Source organism: Canis lupus, chromosome 22, assembly GCF_003254725.2.
Source record: "Canis lupus dingo isolate Sandy chromosome 22, ASM325472v2, whole genome shotgun sequence".
Lineage (NCBI taxonomy): Eukaryota > Metazoa > Chordata > Mammalia > Carnivora > Canidae > Canis > Canis lupus.
In genome coordinates, this window is record NC_064264.1 from 53476275 (window position 1) to 53501108 (window position 24834).

The 24834-nt window shown below is 37.2% G+C and overlaps 1 long non-coding RNA gene across 1 annotated transcript in view; it reads right to left on the reverse strand.

The window, feature by feature from the left end:
- Positions 1 to 475: 475 nt before the first annotated feature.
- Positions 476 to 24834, reverse strand: part of LOC112656086 (uncharacterized) — a 52848-nt gene continuing 28489 nt past the window's right edge. The window contains exon 4 of the long non-coding RNA XR_007405004.1: positions 476 to 651. This is a non-coding gene — a long non-coding RNA (uncharacterized LOC112656086). The remainder of the gene's footprint in view (positions 652 to 24834) is intronic.

Sequence of the window (24834 nt, forward strand, 5' to 3'; positions counted from 1 at the left end):
TGCCCTCTCTGCTTCCTCCTGTCCCAGGAGAACACAGGATCACAGGCTGTGTCCACTTGGGTGCCCTGGGATCTGGGGCTCTGTGCCACTGGACTTGTGCTCTGGGGACTGCCTCTCCCAAACGGATGGCTTTGCCACCTCCATCTGGAGCCATTCACCTAACCAGCTGGTTTCTCCCCGATGCCCTCATCAGTGCTCTAGCCCTTTATGTGACCTGGTTTGCATTGAGCTTTCCGGGGTGTCCCTCCTCTTACAGTGACTCCAGGAATCTCGAGGCTTCCCTGCCCCTCCTGCAATTGTGCCCAATTTCCCTGCTGAGCACTTTTCTGACAGGGAAAACTCCAGCACAGATTTTTTTTTAAGTTCCTGCTTCTCTAGAGTTGGGCTTTCCTGTCCTGGAGGCTTTCCCTCCTCCACTTTATTCTTATTTATTTATTTGTTTGTTTGTTTTTATTTTTTATTTTTTCATCTTCCTATCTTGTTAGAAGGAAAAACTTTCTCCTATAGCATTCCAGCTGTTCTCTCTTTAAATCTCAGGTTGAATTCATAAGTGTTCGGATGCTTTAAAAGTTACGTAGGTACGTTTGTGGGACCAGGTGAGTTGAGGACCCCCTACTCTTCCGTCATCTTGCCCTCTTCATCAGGCAGACTCTGTGAGAGGGGAAGTGTGCATCAGATGTTACATCCCGAGAAAGAGGGGGGATGGGGAGATATAGGGAGGGGAGCGAAGCTTTGGCAGAGACCTGGGGGCTTCTAATACCTTGCATATCTCCGCTTGGATATCTACCAAGAGTGGTGGCACAAAGCGGGACAGGGGGCGCTGCCACTGCACTACAGCAGCATGTTACAGAAAGGCTTTGGGAAGCAGCGTGGAAGTTTTTTCAGTCTGGTGAGACATGACTGGAGGTCCCTGAGTAATGAGGCCCACAGCTTATAGGAGAGTATCAGAGAAAAACCCCTGAATGGTTAGGGACAAAACATCGGCAGCATTGTTTCCGACTGAATGACTGTGATCAGCTTGACTTTACATATGTCCTTCCAAGAAAACTGCACAACCTTATGGATAAAAGGAAGCAGGGCACTTCTTCCAGAGCAGAGGCCAGATGAGAACCAAATGAGTCTACAATACGTTATTGTGGCACAAATCAAAGAAGTGTTCTGAGAATCATAATGACAGGTCAGACAGGTCATCTGCCTTAAAGGATTCTACCCTGGGCAAATTTTGGAGAATGTGACTATCAGAATTAAGTATTCTGATGAGATATTACAACCAATTAAGTGACTATAAAACCTGAGTCCATTGAGAGGTGAACTAATAAATCATAAGATCAAAAGTTTCATGAGGCATAGGATACATACAAAGTTTTAAGTACTTCCCATCCCTTCCCCCCAAAATTCTTATTAATTATAAAGAGGAAAATTGGGGATCCCTGGGTGGCTCAGTGGTTGAGCACCTGCCTTTGGCCCAGGGTGCGATCCTGGAGACACAGGATTGAGTCCCACGTCAGGCTCCCTGCATGGAGCCTGCTTCTCCCTCTGCCTCTCTCTCTCTCTCCCTCTCTCTCTCTCTGTGTTTCATGAATAAATAAATAAAATCTTTTTTTAAAAAAAGAGGAAAATTGGGGATCCCTGGGTGGCTCAGCGGTTTAGCGCCTGCCTTTGGCCCAGGGCGCGATCCTAGAGTCCCAGGATCGAGTCACATCGGGCTCCTGGCATGGAGCCTGCTTCTCCCTCCTCCTGTGTCTCTGTCTGTCTTTCTCTATGTGCATCATAAATAAATAAATAAATAAATAAATAAATAAATAAATCTTAAAAAAAAAAGAGGAAAATTGTAATTTTGCAGTGGAGAAGCCTGACGAGTACTTTACCAAACAATCCCCATGAACATCATCAGTAGTGGGCAAATTGAAATTCTGCTCTACCCAATAGGATGCAATTGGAAAAACACAGTATTTCTTTCCAGCAAAGATTCTTAACTTGAGTCTAAACACGTGAGGCAATATCAAAGAAGCCAAACTCAAACCGAGGAACACTACAAAATAATTAGCCTGCAATCTTGAAAAATGTCAAGGTCATGACTAATAGATAAGACTTTTCTGTGACTTTTCCGAAGTCAAAGACTCCAGAGCAAGATAAAAACTAAATGCAATGATTCTGAACTGAACCCCTTTGTCACAAAGATATTATTGAGCTATTTGGTGAGACACAAATGAGGTCTAAGGATTAAATAGCAGTGATGTATTAATGTTAATTTATTGATTGTGTGAGTTGCATTGGTCATGGGAGATTGTTTTTTGTCCATAGATATTAACACTCAATTATTTCAGGGTGATGGGGCATTGGGTAGACAGCTTCATCTCAAGCAATTTAGAAAAAATAAGTTAACCCTCTATGGTTGCAAGGTTTTCCTACATATGTGATTGTTTCAAAATAAACATAACAGTAAAATAAGCCATGTGAAATGAGCATTGTTTTCATGATTTATATGTTATCCTAATTTTTCTTGCTTTGATTTTAAATGTCAGTGGAATGAATGTTTTCATAAAAAGGCAATCTGCATGAAAAAACATTGAAATACAGAAAAAACGGATTGTATACTTCAAATAAATCAAGATAATTTTGACCACTGAAATGATAGGAGGCTTTAAATTTGAGCTAGCTAATCACAATAAAAATAATTGTAGAGTTTACTGTTTGCATTCCTACAAAACTACAAGACACATGATACTATTTTAATTTAAAAAGAAAAAAAATAAGGCTTTGGTTTCTTTTTGCGTTTTTGTTTTACCATGATCTAGTTGACTCGTGGAGGCTTTCTTTTAAAAAAAGACACATTTTTAAGCATAAATCAAAATTAATTGTCATTTTGTAACTGCTACTTTATTTAGCCCTTTATGAAGATGGGATTTGGATTCTGGTTGTCTGCACCGAGTGCCAGGGTGGGGGAGTACAATGCAATAATTGATGATTTCAGCAATTTGGTGGCAGCTATCACAAAGAGTAGATCATGGGTTTGTCTCCTAGGACACTGTGAAATGATAAATTTATATGTAGTTTGTATATTATACACACAGACATCCTTTTGGAGCAAACCTTATGGTTTGCTGACTATAAATACTGGTGAAATGATAATGTATGGAAGCAAGGAAATTTTTCTGAGTTTTGTTCTGTTTTGTTTTGTATTTCCCTTTGGGGAAATCTTTCTTTGCTAATCTGCTTCATTCAGTTAAACTCATATCAAATCTTTTATTTGTGGTTCAATATTTGCTTTAGATTTTGCTTAACTTCTCTTGCTATAGTTGTAGGTTGTAACTCTCCAAAGTGTTTGGAGGTCCAGCTTACACGTGACCAGCTATGACAAATAATGCTACCTCTGTGACTCTGCTTATAGTGACTTTTAAAGTTAATTAAGATTGATGGGAAAAGCCGCTCTGTGTGTGATGGCAAGTAGCTTTGCAAAAGCCGTGATACTCTAGCTTTATGCAACTATTTCCGATGCCTTTCTGTGCTCTCACGGAGAATCTGTGAAACACACATTTGACTTGTCTGTGCTCCTGAGCGCAGCAGGATGGAATTTCTGATAACCCCACAGACTATCGGGAGAACGGTAGGTGCACGCAGCACATTTTTGGGAAACAAAGCAACCGTTTTATATTTGATCTCAATAGAGCTGGGGATAACTGATGCTTATCCGCTGGGGTCTCAGAGAGCGGCTTACCATTATTCTCTGGGCCCTGAATGCACTTGGACTGTATCCTGAGAAAAGACTCATTCATCAGAGAACCGCAGTCTGTGGGGAAAACCTTCCCACGACAGCCCTTGGGACAGCTTTTCTATATCACACTTCACTTCCACTCTCAGATGGAATCCGCATGACACTGAATCTCTTCCATGGGGTCAGGTTCTAAGATCAGCATGGGAAGTGAAAATGTATATCATCAAGATAACATAACCAGTGAACTGAGGCACTGGCTGTGCCAGAGGCAGACGGGGGGAAGCCCACCTGAGAGCAGGGCGCGGCGATGCCTCCTCTGGCCGCACCACGCTTCTCTGCGGGGCTCATAGAGCCGCTACCCACAGCGCACTTGGCCATTTAAAAGCACCTGCTAAATAAATAAATAAATAAATAAATAAATAAATAAATAAATAAAATAAAAGCACCTGCTACACGGATCATCCCATTCCATCGGTATGTGACCTACATACGGCAGCTCCCTATTTTTAAAATTTCTCAAAAAAGGGCTCAGTCTAACTGACCTGCCTAAAGAACCTCACGTCGGACTCACGTTTTCTATTTGCTGGATCTCACCTGCTTCTTTTTAAGAAAAGGGCCTTGGGGTTCTGGCTTCTGTTCCCCAAGGCACAGCAGCGTTTCGCTGTTGTTATTACGGTTCAGGGCTAGGCCCAGCCCCAGAGCGTCAGCTTGGGCTCAGATCCCTGGGCTTCTGTTCTGTCTTAGTTAGTACCCTTCGCAGATCTTTAGCTCTTAACCTACTATCCTAGAAAGGTGATCAGTCTTCCTTCACGTCACCCCCTCCCCATTAGACAGATAGCAGATGTCCCGGGATTATAAGTCGCGGTGCCCTGCTTCTGTGGCTATAAAATTGAAAAAGTTACATGAGTCACCCATTCATTCTCGGCTTGTTTCTTGCATCAGTTTAAATGTCTACAGGCCAGAATCGATGATGTGAGAATAAACAACACTTCTAATCTCTTTCGTTGCTATCGTTCTATCATTCCAGGCTTAAAACACAACATCATTTTTTTTTTCCTCCTCTCTCTTCCTCTTTAATGAAATCTTGACAGCTCAAGCAATGTGTTATATAACCTCGGAAATAGATGAAAAAAGGTCTTTTGCCACTTCATCATCCCTAATCTTCATCTATATGCAAAATTGTCACCTTCTAACAGATTTTACTGATCTTCATTTATACATTAAAAAACAAAACAAAACAAAACAAAAAAACAAGCATTTCTATGAATGCACACTCTATTTAAAATATTCTGATGAGGGGTGCCTGGGTGGCTCAGTTTGGTTAAGCATCTGCCTTGGGCTTGGGTCATGATCTGGGGTCCTGGGATACAGCCCCAGTAGGGCTCCCTGCTCCGTGGGAACCCTGCTTTCCCTCTCCCTTTGCTTGCCTTATTCCCTACTTGTGCTCTCTTTCTCTGTCAAATAAATAACTAAAATATTTTTAAAAATATTCTGATGGGTTCCCAGGGCATTTGCCCAAATAATTTACTAAAATAGATAAATAGATACCTGATCACAAATGGGGTATTCCATCACTGAAACACTTAGAATGGGTAATGTTTGCTGTTGCAAATAGTTCAAATATATATAACAGATGAGGAAAAGCTACTTTCATTGTAAACAACTCACATTACAGTAACCTTCCTCAGGACAAAACTGTAGATGCTGTGCACTTGAATTTTGATTGAATGGAAAAAGTAATATAGAAAGGAACATCGACTTGTGGATTTAAAAAATGTGTACACTTTATAAAATCTGACTCTTATCAAATTGTAAAGGAATCAAAAAGTGTATTTTTATTTGTTGGGAGTACATGAGTTTATATAATATAAGTTTGTGTTTTTTTACATAATTATAACCCATGAAGATGAACAACGCAGGAGATAGTTTATCAAGGTAATAATTAGCATTCTTTATGATTTTAAAGTACATCTATATAATTAATAACACCCATACTATAAATTCTCTCTCATAAATATAATTTTGTTTGACAATAAAAAGGGATTTCTGGGATTTTCTCCCTCCTGAAATTATTTAAATTTTCATAAATAAAATGTGAATCTTCTCAACTGTTTCTTATCCCAATTGGTGCGCTTTTTAATTTATTCTTGATTTTTTGGAAATAACAGAGGGCTATTCGTTAGTATCTAAGTTTTAATAGTTGTATTTAATTGATTCTGGTTCGGTTTAATAATAGATGATAAAACGTGGAGAGTTTAGACTAACCCTGATTTTAGTCTTTAATTCTCCATAATTTCTTGACATGACTAAAGGGGAAATTCATGAGAGTCATATAGAACCTCTGTTATATGTATTTATTGCCTCTGAGGTTTTAAATGTGAGATTGGTGTATGCCTGGACCTGAGCCCTTGTGAACATATGTTCACAAGAGGCAAGAGGGCAAGAGAGAAATTTTATGAAAACCAATCTATATAATTCAAAATTCATACCTGTTTAGTATGACTCATAGAAAAAAAACAACTCTGATATCAAAAGATACTCAATCTTTTTACTGAATCCAGATCATATTATCTACACTGTACCTACAGGAAAATTTTTCATGAACATAAAGGAACTAAGCTTCAGGGACCCTCCTCCCTTTCAGAGGCCTTCCTAAGGTCCTGAACAAACAATGTGTTCACACGGTTTGTGTGTTCACATATGTCTGTAAAATCTGCAAAAGTGACATACTTAGTTAGGATCACTCTTTCTTTCCATTCACATTTCCCCTCCATCACCTGTTCTCTTGAGCTGCTAGAACAGCTATGAGGAGCTGCTAAGGGAAGGTTGAGTGACGATACTTTTAGTGGGTATAATGTTGTGGTTCACATCATTTCCCCATATAGCTCACTATTGACAGCTGTCCTGGGGAGGAAGTTGCTTCCAAGAATGCACCTGCTTCCTCCATCCCATCACACTCCTGCTCTCACCTGTACCCCCATTGTGATATGAAGTGTTCTGCACACACACACACATTCCAGGGATGTGGCCCATGGAGGAAAAGCAAACTCAGCAATGTATGGAGTCAGAATCAAATCTGTAGGAGTCTGAAAACATCATATGAAAACTGTTACTGTTATGGTCATGGAACCGTTATCAGTTGAAAGTTCTTTTTTGTCAGGAATATTTCTAATACATTGTATAAAATTATAAATTTATCTTACGTTTTATTTTTTCTTTGTTGAGTATCATGAAAAATGGCATTTATCAAAATTCTTATATTTGCACAGCATAAATTGCAGCAGCACTACCAAAAATGGATATGTTTGGAACAGCTCAGATGGGAAAGAATCTGACAGAAATTTCCCCAAATTTGATAAAAATCCTACAGTTGTGCAGCCGAAAGGATTTTTTTTCTAAACAATCAATAATGTAAAGCAAATTTTGATTAGTCGAGCTAAAAGAGCCACAAAATTATCTTTTTATCTCTACAGAAAATATTACAAGTGATATTGTGTTATGGAAAGGCTGATCAAAGTGTATGTAGCTAAATATTAAGTGTGTGTATTGTAGAGTTTGTCAAGCAATCAGTTACTAAGAATATGTGCATTTTGGAATTTGGAGTATTTTTTATCATTTATTATTTGTTGAGTTTTTTAAAAGATTGACTTTTTAACAACTTTGAGACTCTTTTAACATACGAAAACTGCATATATTTAAGATATATAATTTGATGTTTGATATATGTATACAATGTGAAAGGATTATCACAATCAAGCTAAACAGCATATCCATCACCTCACATAGTTACAGCATGTGTTCATGTGTGTATGTGTGCATGTGTTGAAACTAAATTTAAGGTCTATCCTCTTAGCAATTTCAGTATACTGTACAGTATTTATAATTATTATCATCATGCTGTACATTAGATGTCTTTCTTTGCATATCTTTTTATTTATGAGTTTATATCATCTCTTAAAATGGAACTTTATATATACATCAGACCCCATAGAACTCTGCTCACACTTGGATGTATTTGATTTTTTTTCTCTCTCTCTTTCTATTTTTTTTAAAAGATTTTATTTTTTTTAAGTAATCTCTACATCACAACCTTGAGATAATTGACTGAGCCAGCCAGGTACCCCAACTCTCTCTCTCTCTTTTGTTTTTTGGTAGATGTTTTGAAGACAACTTTTTTTTTTTCAGAAATAAAATCATAAAATTATAAGATTATTTTTAATTCTAAAGACTTTTACGATTTCTTAAGACTCAAGATTCTTAAGCTACGTTAGATGCCAAATAAAGACAACAAATCCATTTTTTGGAAAACTAGTCATAAAAGGTAAATAAAAGGAATTTTTTTAGTATTACTAATTGATTAAATACCACAAAGTATTCATAAAAATTATCTAATATTGTTTTATGAAAAGAAGCAACATAGCGTATATTTTGATGAATTAATAAATTCCAAATAAATTTTAAATCATCAAATAATTTTTAATACATTTTGAAGTATACCTTATCTTTAAGGGAAAACATGATGTTGGAAAAGGTACCAAAATTATAAAAACAAAACACATTTATATAATATGAATATAATACGAATTTTTTAAATTTATTAAACATAGCTATTCAAATTTTTGTGCACTTTGGAATTTTTATTAGACAGAGTAGTCACCACTGATTAAATATGTGTTGATTGAATTATCATGCCTATCCAATTAAAGTATAATAAACAATTCTTATTTTCATGGTGTGTTTGTGTAAAATTCCCGAAACTGCATTTTTGTCATTTCGGATTTCTGAACACATGCTATGAAATAACATGCCCCAAATTCTTTTCCTCCTTTTATTAGATTATAGGTGATTTGTTTGCATGAACTGTGACGGAATAAAACATGTTAAAATGAGATTATTTAGAAAAACTAATTCAAAAGACTGGAAGGATTCGGAGAAACATGAGAACATGAGAACAGTTTCTGTTAAAAGAATCCACTTTTCATCTAGATTGTCGCTTTCTAATTAAAGAACACACACTTAAGTCACCTAGGAAAGCAGCACTGGAAAAAGAGGCTTCAGGAAGAAACCTGCGCAGAAGTCTTACCCGCAGAGGGCAAAGCCCCCTGCCCGTTCTTGCCTCCAAGTCGGCTGCACACAAATTAAACTGCACTTCAGGAAAAGTGGTTTTGAATTGTAGACACACATTTTAAAATAAAACTTGTGGAGTTCTTCTCTGTCGAAACCATCTGAACTGTCAGTTTAGCTAACCTTTGTTTGCCTGTCACTGAGTTCCCGTGATTAAATGTGAAGATTATAATCATTAACCATGCCAGGGGTTCACTGTGGGTGGAATTTGATGTGCAGATGACATTCTGTTTATACGATGAAGTCAAAATCAGACTTCATTTTTTCTAGCTCAGCACCCCGAGGTCTCTGGGTTAGCTACCCAGGGCCAGAGGCACTCGTGTTTCCTGACTGTAGATTAAATCCTGTATTTTCAGCGGCTGGGGACTATTTCCCTACATCCTGTGATCGCTGCCTCCCCTTGAACTGAGACATGGACATATTTGACATCGTAGGGGCGGCTTAATTGAATCATTTTCATCCATTTAAAAATATCATTTTTTTAAAACATTTTGTCCATTAAGCGATTTTTAATGAATATGTTCCTTTGTCCTGTTAGCTTCTTGCTATAAATAGCAGTAACATAAAGAATGTCAAATATTGCTGAAGTTATTCGGCTACACATGCAAGCAGAGCAGATAGAGGCTCAGCAGACTAAGTGATAAAGTGATTTCTCCAAGAGCTAGTTTTTAATACCTTTCTCTATATATTACGATGTGCGATAACTTTAACTGTGTTTATTCACTGTGTGAAAGGAAATTAGTAAACTGGTAAGCAATTTAAATTCAAGGAACGTACTTTCTTTTGTTTTCCTTTTAAGTTGAATTAAACTCCATTTGAGACGACCACAAAACAAACCTGTATTTTTGGCTAAGATTTAACGATGAAAAGAATGCTATGTTGAAGGACTATAACATATTTATATTTATATTATTTTACTCTCTGACACTTGATTTTTTTTTTAATTGAGGGCAGATTTGTAGTTTGCAATTTTTACTCCCTACAATAGATTAAAACTTTATTCTAAATAAGCAAATTTGCCATTCAACAAGCTTCAAAAAGTACACCCTCGGTGGTTGATTTAACTGGTTAAAACACATTGATTTACTGACTACCTGAGCTTCTAAGATACAATGAACACAATCACTAAGTAAGCCACGTATCAAAGAAAAGAAGTAAATCTCCTCCATAAAACACTTCTGATTTAAAATCACATTCCTAGATTCTATTAGGCTTTATTAATTGATACATTAAATAAAATTAGAAATAACCAAAATTCAATTAATATTAATAACTTTTTTTGCCAATCAGTAAAAATATTATTTGCCATCCAAGCATAACCTGTCAACTTCAAATAACATCTCAAACATCCTTGGAAGTAATGAGTTTTGCACGAAAAGTAATAAAGTAAGGCTGTATGGTTCCAAGTAACTATAGATATAGTTTCTCATAAAAGAAACCTGATGCCATTTGCAACATATACATTGATCTTTACTGTAATTCAGATGAGCTTATTTTTTTTTAATGTATGGAATAATGACCTAAGTGTGATTACAAGAGTGTTGAATGAAAATGCACCATGTTTAGTATTGTGAATTCAGATAATAATCAAGGCAAAAACCATTGAAGGGATAGTGATAATATTTGAAATAGGGTAAATTATAGCTATGATGCACTAATTAAAACCATAGATGAATTGTAAGAGAAGACAACTTGAATCCCTCATTTAGTGGGTTTATCTGCCTCTGTGTCATGGGGCTATCCTGCTGCTAAATCTTCTCTGAACTTCTTGTTTCCATTCACGTTATAGTGATTTTTCCAGTGGATCTCTGCAGTGAGCCTGCTCTCTTCCCTCCTTGTCATCCACACTGTTGGGAGTGGGGTGGAGGAGGCATGACTGCAGCCCTCATAAAGGCTCTGCAGGTGCTCCTCAATACTGCCCTTTTGGGTAAAAGAGAGAGGAGTCAGGGTCAAGGGAGACACTGTGCAGAATGATTATAACTGAGGCAGGTGCTTTCTTACGAAATGAAAATCCAACATAAGACATCATCATCTCATGAGGCCACATTTATTCCAACATAACTTTGATGGACAAAGGTAACACGCCCTCCTCACCCCACCACCTGAATGTATATGGTACATCATAAAAGAGATCTATGAGCCCCTCAGGGACATTCAAACATGGGACAAGATCAAGTGGAAGTCACACATGGTCTTAGAACCAAGAATGAATACTCATAACACTGGTAAGTACAGTAATAGTAATAGACAAAAATGAGTCCTCCAGTGCTGAGTGCCTATTGTGGCCAGGCATAATTCAAATTGCATTACATGTATGAACCAATTTAATTCCCAAACCACTCCCTAAGTCTTACTTTTACCCCTATCTATAGATGATGAAACTGAGACAGAGAGGTTATGTAATTACCTGGTATCACACAGATAGAAAAAAATATAATGATCAAGATACTAATGTGAGCAAGTAAAAACAAAACAGAGCACAACAGATAAAAACACCGTGTCTACACTGAAGGCACACACATGATGTTTCATCATGATGTTGCATCCATGTTCCTGCAAGAGATATGTGGAAGTATTACCACAGAGCCAACTGTGGCTATATTAGAATGGTGGGAAGTCTGGTGGGACTTTTCTTTATATATTTACCTTTCCTTTGATTTTGTTTGTTTTTGTATAATGGCCATTAGGCCATATTTTAACTTGAAAACCCTGGTCTAGATGGTTTAGCTAGAAATTTAAGATTCAGATCCTGGAGGGATGCCTGGGTGGCTCAGTGGTTGAGCATCTGCCTTCAGCTCTGGGTGTGATCCTGGGGTCCCAGAATCGAGTCCCACATCAGGCTCTTTACATGGAGCCTGCTACTCCCTCTGCCTATGTCTCTGCCTCTCTCTCTGTGTCTCTCATGAATAAATAAATAAATATTTATTTAAAAAAAAATCCAGGTCCTGGAAAGTAAACCTGAGACAATATCAAGGCTCTCACACTAAAGGCATAACTAGTTAGATTGGAAACACAAGCCCAAACATAAAGAAGACTCAATATTTAACTGACCTGGTGAGACTCCTACCCTATGTTAGCTACAAAAGTCCACAGATTTTATGAGAAATAGAAGTGACTCCTTCAGGGAGTAGTTAAGTAATCCCCTTACTATGAGCTCCAAATTAAGTGAACATTTGTCAACAAATTAAACAAGACTTGTATTCAGGCGATAACTCCTCTATGAAAATACAGGTTTTCCTTTTATCATTGGTTAGAGTATGTGCCAGAGGGCTTTTAGCATTTGGAATGTCACCCTGCCCGTGTAGCATACATAGCTAGTTTCTTATTTCTGCTGATCCTTTAACCTGCCATTGATATGATGAGCACTGGGTATTACATAAGACTCATGAATCACTACCTCTGAAACTAATAATACACTATTGTATTAATTAATGTGTTAATTATTTGAATTTAAATTTAAAATAAAGTAAATAAACAAAATAAAGATAAGAAATAAAATAAAATAGCCACAATCCAAAACACTAATAACACCAAGTGCAGGCAATGATGTGGAGCAATGAGAACTTTAGTTCATTACTGATGAGAGTGTAAATGGCTCATCCACTTTGGAAGATTGTTTGGCAGTTTCTTACAACACCAAACACTCTTACTATATGGCCAGTCATCCCTCTCCTTGATATTTAACCATAGTTGAAAACGTATGTCCACAGGAAAACTTGCATGCATGCCTATAGCAGCTCTGTTCCTAACTGCTAAAACTTAGACAGGACTTTGATGCACCCAGACAATGGAATATTATTCACTACCAAAAAGCAAGGAGCTATCATGTCATGAAAAGACATGGAGGAACTGTATATGCCTGTTACTAACTGAAAGAAGTCGATCTGAAAATCTACATCCTGTATGATTCTAACTAGATGACATTCTGAAAAAGGCAAAACTGTAGGGGAAAAATCAGTGGTTGCCAGGAGTTAGCAGGGAGATAGAAATGAATAGGCAACACACAGAAATTTTAGGACAGTGAAACTATTTTGTATGCTACTAGAATGGTGGATAGATGGCATTATCTATTTGTCAAAACCCACAGAATGTACAACACTAAGAATGGATCCTATTGTAAAATGTGGGTTTGGGGTGATAGTGATGTGCCAGTGTGATAGTGATGAGTACTATAACCCATATAGCACTCTGGTGGGGGATGTTGACAGTGGATACGCTGTGGTGTGTGAAGGCATGGAGAATATGGGAAATCTCTGTACTTTCCACTTAGTTCTGCCATGAATCTAAAATTGCTCTAAAAAAAATAAAGTCCAATTCCAATATACAAGAAAAAAAAAGTTTTAGGACTTTAAAACAAAACAAAACAAAAACCCCCACTTACCATTGAGGTTGACCTTCACGACTGGTTGGAGTTCCATTCATCCTCTGACGATGGCTTCCACTTTTTGCTACCCACCATCTAATCCTGCAGTTTTTGTATCCCACAGACCCAGATCTCCTGTGTTTCTGCACCCTTACTCATTTTCCTTGGCTCCCTCTCTCCTCTGCACTTACTCGCCAGAGTTTTTTCACCTTTGCTGAGGAAGATCAATTGTTTTATGAACCCATGCCCTCAGGGTTTTACCTACCCTCAAGTCATTTATTAAAGCTTTCCTAATTTTTTTCCTAAGAAGGAATACTGATGCCTGCTTTCAATTTTTTTTTGTTCCATTACCTAAGCATATTGTAAAGGAAAAGTACATTAAGTCGCTTTATTGCTTTTTTAATCTCTCACCAAGTCTCTCCTCCTGTTAATTGGTTCTTTCGCTCTACTCTATGCCCTGGACACCAATACCAGAATGGTTTTCCTAAATCCTAAATCGCTACAGTGATCATTTTATTCACTCCCTCAAGTCTCCCTATCATCCAACTAACAAAGCTCAACCTCCTGTACATCAGATTTGTCCACACAGACAGGTTACTGGGTAAATTCATTTCACGTCTCACAGGTCAGTCATTCTGAAGTACTTGTACTTTTGCCAAAGGTGTCCATGCCTGGTTCCTGACCCCTCTCTCCCTGGGGCATATTCCCCTGACTTTTCCCAGCCACTGTTTTCATGGAGTAATCACCAACATTGCTCATCTTAAGTTTCATATCTCCTATGAAGGACTTACCCTCATCCCAAGTTGAATGAATCTCTCTCTTTTTGTGTTCATTGAATCGTCTGTCCTTCTAAATTGCAGCTAACAACATGCATCTTTACTTTTCTTAAAAAAAGATTTTATTTATTTATTCATGGGAGATGCAGAGAGAGAGACAGAGACACAGTCAGAGGGAGAAGCAGGCTCCCTGTGGAGAGCCTAATGTGGGACTTGATCCCAGGACCCCAGGATCATGACCTGAGCCACCCAGGTGCCCTTCATCTTTACTTCTTATCTGCGTGCATTTGCTGAACCATATCAGGTATTTTTTAACCCTAAAAACCACAATAATATCTAATATCTTTTAAACAATAAATATTAAGTGAGCAAATGACTTCACAATTGAGCACTCACATGAAATGTTTAAATTCAAGACTGTTCATAAATGTGAAAAGACTGTGACACACAACAACCGAACATTTAACAACATCATCAACTATTAAGAAAAAAAATCAATAGATTCCTGCTTTGTCTTAAAATAGAATTTGTATCACATCATAATGTTATACATTAGAGCATCCATCTAGAGTCACTGAAATTTCTTACAAATCAACACTTTAAAAAGTTAAGCTTTATATATGCAGGTATTTGATCTCCGTGATATGCCTTTCAATAAATACCCTGGCATCTGTGTCAAAATATTAGACTGTTATTTCTAACATTATATCTGCTCTAAGAACAGCCCGATATTTGAAATCAGAGTTATTCTGAAAAATCCAGGGTATACTATCATATTTCACAGGAGGTAGCACTTCGTTTTCTGAAACCCAGATCCAGGCGCTGACATGTAGGAGACTGGATTCTGGTTTCAACATACCAGCCTTGCCCAAGTCAGCACCTCAAGTTCCAATTGCTGGGGGTGGGAGAAGATAATTCACAAAGTTATTTTAATTCACATCTTATTTATATATATATATATATATATATAATATTTATTGACATATATTAATATTATTGTAATATATATATTAATTTCTAGACTGGCCTTAGAAGCGGCCCCCAGCAGATGCTCTACATTTGCAGAGTTAAGTCTCACTATATTTCAATCCTCTCTGGCTCACCCACATTTGGAGTTCCTGACCCTGCTTCCATTGCTTCCACTGTTGCTCCATGAGAAGGTTTTAGTTTAGTGAGGACTTCTCAAACTTTAACGTGGATAAGAATCATCTGGAGAACTTTTTTTTTTTTAAGATTTTATTTATTCATGAGAGACACAGAGAGAGAGAGGCAGAGACAGAGACAGAGGGAGAAGAGGGAGACAGAGGCAGAGGAAGCCCGATGTGGGACTCAACCCAGGACCCCAGTATCATGACCTGAGCCAAAGGCAGATGCTCAACCACTGAGCCACCCAGGCGTCCCACCTGGAGAACTTGTTAAAATGCAAGTTCTGATTCTGTGGCTCTGGTGTGGGGTGGGAGAGTTTTAATTTCCAACAAGCTCCCAGATGAGGACACTGCTAGTTCTGTGTCATGAATCATTTTGTGTAGCAAGAATTTGTTGACAAAGCATGGATTATTGGAGTGATTATATAGTAGGTTTGTTTAGATTTTGGACTCTGGTTTCACTATTTACTAGCAGGGGAACCTTGAATAACCTGTATAAATGTTCTCAGCCTCAAGAAACTTTTCCAATAAAATGGGCTGTTAATATTTCAGAGGGCTCATGGGAGGACAGGGGAAAATATACTTAAATGTCCACTGCCTGTTAAATGGGAGGTTACTCCTCAATGTAAATGCCCTTTGCCTCTCCCCTTCCCCTGAACCTTCAGCCCGATCACTTATTGAGAGACTTTGTCACTCACTTTCTCCTGCTCCTGCTTGCCTCTCCTAAGATCATGAGGACCCACCCTGGGGAAATCTTGGTAATGCAACCCTCTGTTATCAAAAGAAAACTTTTTTCCCCCTAGATCTATAGTTAACATTCCTCCAGTAAGTTTTGTGACATCCATTGAAGACAGGGAAATTTAATGAGAATTTTTACTGGGCTGTCTAATTTGAACATGGTAGGTGCTCAGTAAAAGTCACCCCTTCCCCCTTACCAACTTCTCTCCTAATAAGTGGGCATATCATAAAAGCCCATTTTGCTAGTGTGCCCGTGTATGATTTTCCTGAATTCCATTTGGTTGAAAAGTTTAATTTTAATAAAACAAGTTTATTATTTATATGATCCAGCATAATCCATTTCAGCTGATTATTATTTTTTTAATGTTTAAACAGTTGTTTGAGTGTCAATTAAAAGGAGCTATAGAACACAGAATAGAAATTACCATCATCATTGTGGCATTTGGTGTATAAACAATCAGATGCATTTGATCCCAAAATTAAGCAAGCAGGGAAATATTAGAACAAATATACTGCAGACCAAAATAACATGACAGATATGATTTATGCATGAAGGCTATGGGAGGTGACATATTTTTAAAATTGTCTATGATCGATGCTACATTAAGTAAAAACATTATTTGTGGTATTCCCCCCCAGTGTATGTTTCATTCTAACTTTTGTTTTGATGTTATTCCCTTCCATTCAAAGATATAGGCCATCCACCTCAATGGTGGACTATACCTTCATGTAATATCTCATAAATATCACAACTTCTTATATTTCCCAAACATCTCTGATTCAAGGGGAAAAGTTACGTTAAGCATTGCTTTAGATTCTTTCAGACATTGTTAGTCCAGCACAATATTAGAAATGTTGTTGTGCTAATCTTTATCCTGGTGTAGAATGTGGTTAATTAAGCTTTACTTGAAAGCAGTTTTACTCCTCTTAAAAAAATCTGTTCCAGTTACTTAACTGAGTAGATTTAAAAACTGTGCATGGCCTACTACTTTCCTATCAACAGCATGCTTATAATCTATTTGCCATGAATCAAAATGTACACATATTTGTACACATCTGTGCCATAATCTGTGGGTCCTTTATGCTTATCAGACACCTGTCTCTATTCAGAAGTCCCTCCTGTCAAGTTTTACCTTTCAAGTCCCAGGATTCTAAGCCAGATATTTTTCATTGATTTGATAGCTTAAAATTAAAAGTTAAATACAAAAGAACAGCTAAGTATGGAATGTTTTTCTTCCTTTAGACATAGACTTTTTAAATTTTATTTTGCTTCATGGATATTAATACATGATTAATACATTTTGCTTCATATATATTAATACATGAATGTAGGTTGGCACTTCAAAACAGATATCTGTTACACAAAACATGGTTTTCCAAACTTTTATGCCCATGAAGCTCTTTTATTTTTACTTTTGTTAATGAATCATCCAATAGGCCTGCAGAACATAATAGCATTTGAATTGAATAAACCCAGGTTTGCATACCGGTCTCCAACTTTAGTTACAAACAGATTTCTTAATATCATCCAATACTAGCATTTTCTAAGGAAAAGGAAACTGAGATCAGGCTTTATTCCGTCAGATTGATGCAGATATAAAGTGTAATTATACATGTGAAGTGCTTACCATTGTTCCTTCCGCTAGTAATTAATACATGTCTCCTTCTATCATCATTAATCTAGTTTCTTTTCATTTATTTTTTGAACAATAACATTCTGAGAGACTTCCCAAGTCATTTTAGGATCCATTAACCCCAAAGTTCTTCTCGTATTCTTTTTTGCTAATTGAAGTATGGCACTCCCTTTTGAGATTAATATTTACCTGAACTTGCCCCTGTCAAGTAACTAATCAAAGAAACACCACATTTGTTATGTGTTTTCTTATTTCTCCATCCTGATTCCACCGGACAAATGGCAACATTTATCTACAGGTGGATAGATGTCAGTCTTCAAATAGTAATATTAATCATGCTACATGAAGAGATTCATTACCAAAATTTACATTTATTAAAAAAATGTTGGGAGAGATAGATCTAGTTGAAGTCCTTATTCTTAGAATTAGATGATCACAATTTCCAAACTCATCCTGGACTATTTCCTTCTCAAGGTGGAAAGATCACCCAAATTCACAAAGACCTAACATTCTAAATATTCTAATATTAACATTTATTCTCAGTGATCTAATAAGAGCATTCAAATTAAAATGTAATTAACGTTCCCTAATCTGGATGCCTAGGTTAAATATTAATCACATAGATTCAGTGAATTTGAATCTACTTTTATTTCCTAGCTTTGCTTCTCATGGAGCCACCCAAGAACAAGCACATTTTAATTTTAATTACAACTCAGCTATTAGAAATGACAAATACCCACCATTTGCTTCAACGTGGATGGAACTGGAGGGTATTATGCTGAGTGAAGTAAGTCAGTCGGAGAAGGACAAACATTATATGTTCTCATTCATTTGGGGAATATAAATAATAGTGAAAGGGAAAATAAGGGAAGGGAGAAGAAATGTGTGGGAAATATCAGAAAGGGAGACAGAACGTAAAGACTCCTAACTCTGGGAAACAAACTAGGGGTGGTAGAAGGGGAGGAGGGCGGGGGGTGGGAGTGAATGGGTGACGGGCACTGGGTGTTATTCTGTATGTTAGTAAATTGAACACCAATAAAAAAAAATAAAAAAAAATAATAAAAAAATAATTTTAATTACATTATCCAAATGTTCACCAATGAAATGTAACAAAAATAAAATCATGCTATAATTAATTCATGTCGTATTTACATGACAGTCATAAACAAGTGTGGCCCACCCATAGCAAAATAACATTTCCATGAGATTATATTTCTTTTGAATTTATGATTATATTTCTTTTGAATTTACGTTTGGATATCACTAATTTTACATTTATCAAAATACTCATGGAGAAATCCACTAGGTTAAATGTTTATTGCAATGTAAATGTATATAGGGTACAGCAAGCTTACTAAGTGAAGTACACGTAAATTGTGGGGGTGCCTGGGTGGCTCAGTCCGTTAAGTGTCTGGCTTGTGATTTTGGCTCAGGTAGTGATCTCGGGTTTGTGAGATGGAGCCCTCCACCCAGTCTATGTGCTCAGTGGGGAGTCTTCTTCTCTCTTTCTTCCTCTGTCCCTGGCCCTTTGCTCTCTATCTCTCTCTCTCTCAAAAAGAAAAAGAAGAAATATAAATTTCTAAACCATTATTTCATCTCTAAAGATTATGTCTCTGTCGAAGTTTCTTGTAGTAAAGTCTATACCCAGAAAACCCACCTAATAATGAACATTGATCAAAATCCATAGTGGGCTTCACTGTGAAATATTTAGAGCTATGACCACTAGCATTTTTATTCAATACACAAATATGTAGTGAAACCAGTATAGATTTTATAATACTATGACAACTTATGAATTGAAAGAAATATTTAATTTCATAGTAAGTAGCTTTATTGTTTTTCCTTTATACCTATACTTTTTACTATTGAATTTTTTAGTACAACCAAATTTCCAGAGCCTCAAATGTGTTTTAAGTGTAATGTTATTTAAAGCATACCTAAATAGTATTATTAAACACACACACACATACAAATACACACATTTCACATTGAAATCAGTCCCTGATGAGCCATATATATACAGGCAAAATTAAGGCATCTGACCTTAGCAGCATACCTCCTTATAGTTCCTAACTCATTCTTTACAATAGAGATTTATTTGAATTTATGTCTTTTCCAATTTTTTCTGTTGCTTTTTAACACATCTAGGTCTTAAGATTAATATGATTATTGAATTTCTCATTTGCAAGAATTAATTATAATTTCTAAAACTAGATACTTCCTGTATCTGCCAAACTTAATTTCAATTATCTTACCAAGCATGACCTCTCCTTGCTCCTCTCTCTCTCAGGGCCTCCTGAGAATTTTATCCAGTGTTATACATTGCTAATCTACGTATGATAGAAGGTATACACTGGAAACTACGGTACACATCATGATTTAACTTTTTCTTCCCAGATCCTGCTACCTAAATACTTAGTGTTACTGAAGACACCCCTCCGTTCAAGCCCAGAAGACTGGGAGTATATTCCATGAAATCATACTTGCCATTTCCCCTCCTAGTGGGGATTAGTTAATGACCTCTCCATACCGCTTCTCTCCTGGTATTAACTTTAGCATGACTTGTACTGTCTCCCTTCCTGCTTCCCCCACTGCCTTTGCATCATTCTTGGAAACCAGAACATCCGCAAGGATGATCCACCCAATACATCACTGGCTTGTCCATGCCTGGACCTCCTTTCCTCTACCGTTTTCTCAAATACGCTCCTTCACCCTGCTATGCCTCTTCCCATCATCAGTATCTGTGTCACTTTTACATCTTGATTTCAAATGTTTGCTTTTGATTCACCTGTCTCTGACTTTTCCAACTTCCAGTTTTACACAACTGTCCATCACAATCACCAAGGAATGCACCGATCCTACTTGGCTTTTACTGTATCTTGACTATCCTCATTGTCCAGACTTCGTTTTTTGCACTTAGCACTGTAATCACACTCTTGTGAGCATCATTAACTTCCTTGCCCTTCTGAATTGGGGGACACACTCACCTGTGGAAATATTGCTGCTTCATAAGCTCTGTCCCCTGCAGAGGCTGCACACATGCAGGTGAATGTTGCTGGATAAAAATTTCAGAAACTTGCTGGATGGACTCACATCAAGTATATGACCATTGATCTCAAATAGGCTCTCGACCATGGGGTTATACAACTCCATTTCTCTAGTAAATTGTCTTTCCCACTCTCTAGGGGGACAGTCTCATTCCTTCTCAAATCACCAACTCCTCTACCACTTGACTCTCAGCACAGGAATGAAACAATGAAACCAGTCAAGAACTATACCTCACTCTTCAAACACCCTTCTGACCATCTGTACCCCTAAGGTCAACTGCTCCAGGTGTGTCCATGAAAGAACAGTCACTGTTCAAAGATTCACCTCAACACCTGTGTCCCCTATGCTCTTCCTACCTGTCTTTGTACTGACTTCCCTTCCTTCACAGCTAGATTTCTCCAAAAGTTTCCCTTCATCCTGCCTTACTTACTACTCCATCTCCCAGTTTCACCTCCACTTACTCTGATCAGACTTCTAGAGCATCCCTCCAGAGCTGGTCCTGTGTAGTTTGCCACACCTGAAGGTCAGTGTTCATGTGATTGTATCTTGTTGGCATTTGGCACTCTCTCTTTCATAAAATTTTCTTTTCTCGGCTTTCTTGACATTTTACCCAGTCACTGGCAATGTGCTCACATTTCTTTGGTTGTTTTCTTTTTCTACTTTATCGATGCACCAAATAGAGCCCTGTTCTAGGGCTCCCCCTCACCCCTAATCTGTATATCTGCACTCCCCCCACAAGGTTACCTTACTTGTCCCATGACAAGTGGCATCCATACACTAACCTTCAAATTTACATTGCAATCAGCAGCACAGCCTTATTCTTTGACCACCAGATGCCTACATCTGACTCCCTACTTGCTGTCTTCATTAGTAGATGCACCAAGTTTAGACAAAGCAGAAACAATGGTTTTCCCTTCCACTGATTTCTTCCCAATTCTCCCCTTCAAGCACTCTCCTTTTATTAAATGCCATAACCATTCACCCAACCATGTGACTCTTCTGTATGAACTTTTCAAAATTTTTTTTTGCTACTTCCACTCTTGAAATGAAAGTAAAATAAAATAAAACCCTGATGTAAATCTAAATAGAATTCTTTTAAGAGTGTGAAAGAATTTTTTTTAATTCAGCATTATTACATCAATAAATCTTAGCTTAAAAGGATGATAAATTTATATTTTTTATATTGACAAGCTGGTATTAAAAATTAGATGTATTAGCAACACTTATTCCACCTCATTTGAGTTGTCTATTTCAAACCACATTGACTTCAGTATCTGTCATTCTGACAATGAAAATCATATGGTAGTGTTACAGTAATACAATAAAGTATCATAAGATAATAGTGCAAACACTTGGCAATTTGGAAAAACAGAAATTTAAAAACTGTACTTCAAATACTATATATATATATTTTTTAATTCATTAAAATCATTTATATATTTATCTGGAAAGAAGTACTGTCTTATTGCAGTGTTAATTGATTGCAATGATATTTTTATCTTATATTATCTTTACTTTATCACTCACATTTGTGTTCATACACTATATGTTTGATTATATGACACATTAATTATTGAAGCTAACATATGATTAATTTTCTTCAAATTATGGTAGAAAAAAACAAATTATGGTAGTATATTTTTGTCTTAAAAACACAGAATGAATTTTACTTGATAGTTGTTACATGTTAAATTGTTATGGCTACAGTGTGATTTCCAATAATGGAAATGTAAGCAGAAAATGGTTTTATACCTGATAAATTATGTATTTGATAAGATTTATTATTATTATTACTGCCCAGCTTCACCTCGTTGAAAGAGCACTCTGCCACTTTTTCAATGTTCACGTTTCATTGATAAGATCTCATTGACTAATCCCAGAGGATTTCCTCTATGTACCATTTCAGTCCTATGTATTTTGCTTAATTGAAGCATGTTGGGGAAAATATCATTGTTTTCATTAATATGTTGAGTGAAAATAACCTTAGGTAAATTATTTCACCACTTAAATAGCATAACAGTTCTATATACTGTCAGACTTAACCACAGCAGATTTTGCAATTGTAGATGTGCTTCATAATTGTCTGCTGTTATAAGTGTCTACTGTTTGCGATTCTGAGATATCTATGGGTAGGCATGGGAATGGGTGATCATGTGTGGAATAATTTTTGAATGTTTCAAGAAAGAATTAAGTTCAGATACAAATGCAGTGTTTGAGAAAAGTCCTCTTGCCTCTTCTGACAGAGGAACTGAACAGGACCAGCTGTCCAACACCATCATCATGGATCATGAGATCAGCTGTGGCCCCTGGTGCCTGGAATCCTCCGAATTCCATCCAACTCAGGAAGCACATTACTCGAGCCCTACCCTCTGGGAAGTCCTCAACTCACAGTTTCTATTACAGATGTAACAACAAAAGCAAAAGAGTCATAACAAGTTATGAGAACTTGTTTCTTCCTATGCCCCTATACCATATAAAAATTGTGGGTGGTCTTGAGTGCTCCTACAACCTCTGAAAGTTTTAAGAAAAAAAAACACCATCATTTCTTTTTTGCAACATCAGACATCATGTGTATGAGGAAAACCCCAAACCACCCTGTAGTCACACATCGTTTGTGACATGTATGCAATAAAAAGGCCAATCTGGTTTTTGAGGTTAAGTCATTTTATCACATTTACATTTCACAATGATCATTAGACTAGTCCGGGCTGAGGGAATCAATTGTAAGAATATCTAAGTATTAGCAATAAAACACAGACTTTGTTGAATCTTTTATCAAATTTTAGAAATCTGGACCAATCCCAAACCCTCCCTGAATAGTCTGAACTTGAAAAGCTATAAAAGATGTCAGAGAAAAATAACAATTTCATGAACTGTTGTTTTTATATGTTACATTCTGTTGGCATTATCACATCCCTCAAATATCTGAAAAATGTCTAAGATTAGACGCTTCAATTAAGTGCCCTAGAAGGTGGCCTGTAGAACTCAGGGCAGAGGTTCCATCCGGTGGGTGCACTACAGCTTAGCTCCTGAGCGGCCACACATGGAGCAGAGAGATTAACGTGTGCATTTTGAGGAAGAGGGTCAGGCCAGCTGAACTCTGGTTTCTTATTTATTTCTAAAACTTGATCTAGCATATCCAACCAATCTCTCTTCTATAATCTAAACTTCACTCTGTTGAGTTGAGATGTGAAAAGATACTATGTGCCACTAATTAGTGACTTAAAAATCCATTATTCTTTAACCCCTGTTCTATATATTACTTGCCCCCCCCCACTCCCCGCCGGGGTCAATTGATGTTTCAAGCAAGTAAGACTGCAGGAAAGGTATTAGCTGCAGGATTGCCAGAGAAAAACAGGACAGTGACCTTTCCAAATTCTCTAGAGTTGGAAGAAGAAAGAATAATGCATTTGCATAAATAGAAATGATGATGTATTTAATGGTAAGCATCTTTGGGGGAATATTGACTCAAAAACTTTGAGTCTATTACTGAGAGACGGATTTATTTTGCTGTGTAAATTCATATGTGAATGTATCCAAAGGATGTTTATGAGTATCAGAGGTGCAATTGTTCTGATTGTTCTGTACCTCTTAGAAGATGATTAGTCATTTTTAAATAGTTTTCAAACAAGGTTATATTGCTGTGCCAAATCCTACCGAATCATCCTAGTTCTACTCATAGACGTGGTTTTATTGGGAAAAAAAATTACTTTATTTTTTAAAATTTATTATTATTTTTTTTTTTTGGAAAAAAAATTTTAGGACATTTCACACACATTTTGTTTTTTTCCTTTGCCAGTCATTTGCCTTGCTTTTTCTCACGCCATAGTATTATAAATACTATTATTATAGTATTATAAAACACCATCCCATTGATGTAAAGTCATATGTGAATCGGCCTCCTTGCGAATGCAGTTCCTGGTCGGCAGGAAACCCGGATTTTAAGGTGCTGGGGAAATGCAAGGCTGAGGAATGTGTCTAAAAATAAAATATTTAGGATCAGAGTAATAATGACTTCACCCTAGCAAAAAGTCCCCCCCCCCCACCCCATTTAAAATGAAACAAAGTTACTCGTGTCATTGGCAAGCCGGGTGGAGCCAGACCCGGGTCCCTGCAACAATGGAGTCACCAGGCCACTTTGCAGGGCCCTCTAATTCGATGTGTCAGGCCCTCATCAGCTCTGTTGCACAGGCCTCGGCTCCAGCAGAGCGGGTTTGTTTCAGGGTGGCTGAGGATGCAGAATAACGGACCAACCCGGGCAGGTCTCACGGCTTCTGTGATGGGGACAGAG